General features: G+C 45.5%; 1 protein-coding gene across 5 annotated transcripts in view; it reads right to left on the reverse strand.

Annotated features, from left to right (window-relative positions):
• Positions 1-4,702, reverse strand: part of DNAJC14 (DnaJ heat shock protein family (Hsp40) member C14) — a 100,313-nt gene extending 95,611 nt beyond the window's left edge. The window contains exon 1 of one of the 5 annotated variants that reach the window (XM_078689083.1): positions 4,572-4,702. The gene's annotated coding sequence lies outside the window, so the exon portion shown is untranslated. Of the gene's footprint in view, positions 1-4,490 lie in introns of all 5 variants that reach the window. The other 4 variants (XM_078689082.1, XM_078689085.1, XM_078689086.1 and 1 more) reach the window with 4 other exon arrangements.
• Between the last annotated feature and the right edge of the window lie 1,298 nt (positions 4,703-6,000).

Below are 6,000 nucleotides of genomic sequence, written 5' to 3' on the forward strand. Positions count from 1 at the left end.
AAATGCTGTCATCACACCTAAAGCTACGGATGAGGAGAGCTTGCTGGAAGACATTCAATTAATGAAAAAAAAAAAAAAGAAAAGGAGACACGGCCGGCCGGCCGTGAAAAAGCCTTTGATGCCGCAGGGGGTAATTAGGGGAGGAGAATGGCTGGGCTGAGGCACAGCGCCAAGCCTTTGATGCAGCAGGGGGCGGAGCGGGAAGAGCTGCTGGCGGCACTAAGCTGACGATTTGATGCTGTGCACGCGCATTTTAACTAATTGCGCTTGCGCATTGAGTTAAAAGTGCACATGCACTTCATCAAATCGCCAGTGAATCGCCAGTGTAGGTAAGCTTTGTTTAAGCCCCCATAGTCTCGCTCTGCTCAATGCGCATGCGCATTGACAGGCGAGACCTAAAAGTAGAGCAGGTGGGCCGGGTGGCACTTGAATGCCTTTACACCTCAGGCAGCAATCAAGCACTCTAATAATATGCAAAGTGTAGAACCAACATATCTACAATGGACATGCACATTTCCAGAACTATGCTGCCATGAGACATAGCTCGCCCAACCATACAGATATATACACAAATCAACCCATCCTTAACTAAGGTTAATCTGATAATCCAATAAGCAAACCATCTGCCAAAGATTGCATAACACCTGTCCGAAGACGTGAAATATCACACTGTACTGTTTCCAAGAAATTAAATTGTTGTAACCTTCTGTAGTTTGCATTTCCCTTTAAACATAAAAGGATGGAAGTGCAGAGGAATCTCTTCATTAGTTTGGTCACATTGAAAAAGTCACCGATGACTGCATCCCAACTGCTGGTGTTATTGGGTAGAGGAGGCAGTAAGTGATTGTGCTGCAACTCAGGTGATAATCTTTGAGGGAAAAAAGTGCTTGTGTTGTTGTGCTCCTCATTTAAGGTGTGACATATGAGCAGGGCCACTGGAATTATGCAATTGTGCCGCTGCTGCGAATTTTGCCTAATTATAGATTTGCCACTTAATCCACCATCTGCAGATTTCAACAACAAGAAATTACGTTTCCAGCTCAAACGGTACAAAAGTTACTAAAAATGCAGTGGCACGTGTTGCCGAGAAGAAGGACTTTTGCAAAGATTGACAGGTCACCTTTCTGTTGCTTATTGCTATATTTGGGTATTAAACTGGTACTCATGTGGTGTAGCCAATGCCCAGACAGTGTTAACAAGTGTAAAACGTACAAAAAAGTAAAGTAACACTAGTTAAAAATGTGCCGCATTACGCCACATAATTTGCCCCTCACCTGCTGCATAATTCCAGTGGCCCTGCATATGAGCTACAGGAGAATGAACCCTGCAAAGATCACAAGAATATATGAATGTACTGTGCAACAATTTAACAGCTGGTACTCAAGCAGTGCCATGGTGGCTCATGGTCATCAGACAACACTTTTTACGGTGAAGATCCTGCACTTTGGACAACAAACCAACCAACCAATACAGTCACAGGTATCCAACATGATCATGGCAGACACCTGGCAAAAACACAGAGATACTGAATTTCTTTTAGATACCAGTAGAGTCTGCAACAAACAAACTAGAGTCGCAAAAATGTAAACAAATTATTCCAACTAGTTGTGTACTGCAGGGAACGACTACTGCAAAATCAACCAACCACAGAAGCAGTCAATAGAGAGCACCAAGACGTCTATGCTGAGCTAAATATAGTTCTTTATGCAATATTAAAGAGCACAGACAATGCCAGAAGAGCATCAGAGAGCTGTGCGAGAAGGCAATTCAAAGGAGAATAAAAAGTACAGTAGTTTTCCTTTCAATCGACTTAACTTTTTTCTAGTTTTTTATTATATTCCTACATTCTATGGTATCCGCTACTTTGATATATCTGTTGCAAATCGCTATATCCTCTAAAAGAATGACCAAACACAAAAGAAAGGTTGATGATAACGTCACACAATTTAGCAGGACAAAGATTTTACAAGCAAATGACCCATGCAATACGAGGCGCACTAAAATCGTACAACATAAATCCAGGTGATGAAAGGATGAACCAGCTAAAAAGCAAAGACTTTACAATCCTACGATACGCAAGAAGAGACTAGACCAGCGATACCCAAAGTGCGGTCCAGGGGCTGGATGCGCCCTCTCCTGACCTTTAAATTCGTCCCCGGTAAACACCAGCACTGGGCTGCTGTATACTAGACTCAGCAATAACGTTAAAAAGATGTTAAATCGGCAGCCATTTATTTAAAGGTTAATTGAAGATAAAGCAAGGAAACTAGGGTTTCATGCACCGCTTAACTTTAGGAACACCTTTAGTTTAAAAGTCATATTGCAGCAAAAGTGTAATAAGATCAGGTTTCTTCAAAATACAAGAAGTGTACTTCATTAACATGCAGAGCTGTTTCACCTTAGTACATCAGATTACATCAGTGCATTGAGAAATGTATATATCTTTTTTTTTTTAATTGGTAGTTTTCAACACTAAATTTAGAAACATTCACGCTTTCCTCCCACCCTGGCAACAAGGCCAATATAGAGAAATAAGAGGCAAGTCAGTTGTTATGTGCACACAATGGGTGTCCTGGGTTGCTACTATAGATGAATAACATTATAGTTTATTAAATCAAACACAGGAGAAGGTTTTGTACAGCGCACATTCTGAAGTCGTGTACTTTGAGGTCCTCATATGTGATATTGAAGAAAATGTGAAATAAAACAATTGTCTAGGATCACACACTTTGGTCAAGAGCTGAGGCCAGGGCTGATTCCAGGTTTTCTGATTTCACACTGTGCAATTCAGCCACTAGAATACACATGGCTAACTTCCCCCACACCCACGTCAACCCTATCTATGCTGATGACGGAACCGCTCCGTCATCAGCCGCGGTGGCGCTGTGCTGATGACGGAGCCGTTCCGTCATGGCCCGGCCGCCACGCCTTCGCGGATTCCGCGCCTGCGCTGGGCGTTCCATTGTGCGGGCGGGGCCATGACAGAACCGCTCCGTCATGAGCACAGCTCAACCGCGACTGGTGACGGAGCGGTTCCGTCACCAGCATGCGCCCGCGCGGCCCCCCCACCCCCTTAGCGCTGCGGCAGAATAGCCGCCGCAGCGATGTGGTTAATGGCTAAGCAATTGAACAATACACACCCAGAATGACAGCTGAAACGAATCCTGTCACTGAAAACACAGAACAGAAAGCAGACAATAGACCAATCATTCACTCCATCCGTAAAACGAAAACAGAAATCAAAAGTGTTCAAATCTACACCTACACAATAAAGTTAATCAAACAACACATACCATTAAAACAACAATTATAACCACATAATAAGCAATCAATGAACCAAACAGCACGGATTCATAAAAGCAAACACATTATGAGACCAAGACCAAACAAACATATTACACACTCAACTAATGACGACAGAGGTAAACGAGTCATGCAATACCCGCATACCCAAGGATAGGTGACAGCTGAGACTGTGCAAATTCGAACTAACAAGAGGTTGAGAAACAGGTGTGCAGGGGGTAACACCGATGGTCACAAGGGGGAGGATTGTCCACAAAGTCTTTACTTGTCTGAATTCATGGCAATGTAGTAAGACATGAAATGTGAACACTCGTGCTGATATATTTCCCCTTCTCTCAACTGCTCTTACAACACGTAATCCCCGTTATTCCGTGGCTTATTTAATTAACGTGTATACATGTTGACGTTTTAGACGAGTGTTTTTGGGTACTTGGTTTATATAGAACTCAATCCTGGCTAGGGATGAGACCTTTTAACAAAAATCGCGCATAGGCGGAGAGTGCCCATCTAGACAAAGTAACTCCACGGTGAAAATCTAAAAGCGGACAACAGATACCGCTAGAGAAGCGTAAACAAAGACCTTCCCTGCTCCTTCCACTCCTTTCCATATGGCAGCGCTCCGAATTAGAATAGACCCGAGGGAGTAGACGTCTCACTTCCCCCTGGCAATGTGTGATCTCTGGAACGGCAATGTCCCAGAGCCCTGGGGCACCCAGTGTTCCTGCAGCCTACAGCAACCTTCAGACCCTGCAATGACCACACTGGGCAGGACGGGGGTCTCATTCTGACACAGTACGCGCATCCTCCTCTCCAGTCAACCCCCTTCCCACGCCACCACCAATCCGATCCGGATCTTGAACAGGATGTAAACACCATACACCCTTAATGCCCGACACCCGAGAACAAGCAGAGCACCTTACTCTCCAGCTTTCAAAAGCACTTCTGACTTGAGTCTGGGATATGACTAAAAGCCCCTAAATAAAAAAAGTGTAACCTGCCCCCACCCCTCTAAACGCTACAGATATGTTCATACTGCCTCTCAACAATTAAGGCAATCTTTAGATAGTAAAGCACACACTCCCTCCGCTGCACAATAGAGTGGGTCCCACACCTCAAAACAGAAGGAGTCCTCCTACCTCCCACTCTCATTCTTTGACAGGGAGCAAGTACCCTCTCTGAAATCTCACCATGACAGGCCGGAAGTGTCTCCAGCTTCTGGCAACATGATGCTCACATGCCTTCTCTTGCCCCAGGGCCCGCACACTTACCGACTGGGGCTCCGAAGCGCCCGGCGCCTCCCCTTCGGCTCTCGTGGCTCCAGGCCCAACACCTGAGCCTCGGTGGCAGCGCTTCCGCCTCCACCGAGATTCACTTCCGGAGTCACAGCTCACTGTGACGCCCTCGCACACGGATCCTGGGACTACAAACATAAACAGAGGACTGTGCACCATGACTGGGCGATTGAACCACAGAAGCAAAGGGGAGTTCTCGAAGCGAAGACCGACGGAGAAGTTTGAAGATGCAGAGAGAACGGAGTTTGCAGCGTCAATAATTTTTTGCCTTTAGTTTAGGCCTCAGTGAGGCATTGCTAAGTCACATTTAATCCATTTTAAAATGAGTGGGGAATGTGAACGAATGGAGGTGTAAGTAAACCCGAGCTTCACACGCACCCCTGCACCCTTTTCCTCTATCAGAGTGTTCATATCCTTAGTGTAGCTTTTCGAGTCCGAATAAGTGGCGGTGTGAATAAACCTGGACGTGCGCCCCCTTTACTTTATCTTCACCTCCATGGGAGCGTTCAAAATTCCCAGTACGCAGTTGAGAGAGTGGCAGTGTGTGTAAACTTGGACCTGCTTTGGACACCGAATGCCTCATCATACCTTTGCCTGCATGGACATGTACATATTCCGGAGTGTAGCCCCGAGTGTATTTAAAAGGGGGTGGTGGTGTGGGTAAACTTGGCCATGACGTTTCATACATGCCAACAGTGTTAACTCGGTAAGAGGGAGAATTTGGAGACAGAATAGGGGAAATGGATTTCCCCCCTTGCCTATCATTGAAGTGGAGAGGATTTTAGCCCGCATAGGGACTGTTGGTATGTATGCTACCATGTATGTGAGCCTCCATCGGAGTACTGATATCTGTGAGTCTTGCCCACAGGACATATCTGAGCGAGTGGTGGTAAACCTAGACATCTGTTATACACGAATAGCCTAATTTTACCTTTACTTCCAAGGGATTGCTCATATCCCCGATTGCATATCTCAGTGAGTGGCAGTATTCATAAACTTGGACTTGTGTTGAGTACCCGCTGACTCAATGTACCTTTGCCAGAATCAGACTGGTCATATCCCTGAGCCTAGCCTAGGTGTATGCGAGTGATTGTCAGTGTCCGTAAAACTGGGCACATATTGGACACCCTCTTTGCACCATTGCCTCCATCAAAGCTTTCATGTCTCTGAGTTTAGCCATTGGTGTGTATCGAAGTAAGTAGCGGTAATAAGTAAACCCTGACCAGTGTTGGACACCCTTCAACTCACTTCCTTTACCTGCATAAGAGCATTCATTTCTCTGAGTGTAGTCCAGAGGGTATATGCAAGTCAGTGGCAGTGTACCTACACCTGGACCTATGCTGGACACCCAGTGCCTCGTTGTACATTCCTCTCAATCAAAACATGCATATCCCTATGTGATACA

Source organism: Lissotriton helveticus, chromosome 1_1 (genome assembly GCF_964261635.1).
Source record: "Lissotriton helveticus chromosome 1_1, aLisHel1.1, whole genome shotgun sequence".
Classification (NCBI taxonomy): Eukaryota; Metazoa; Chordata; class Amphibia; order Caudata; family Salamandridae; genus Lissotriton; species Lissotriton helveticus.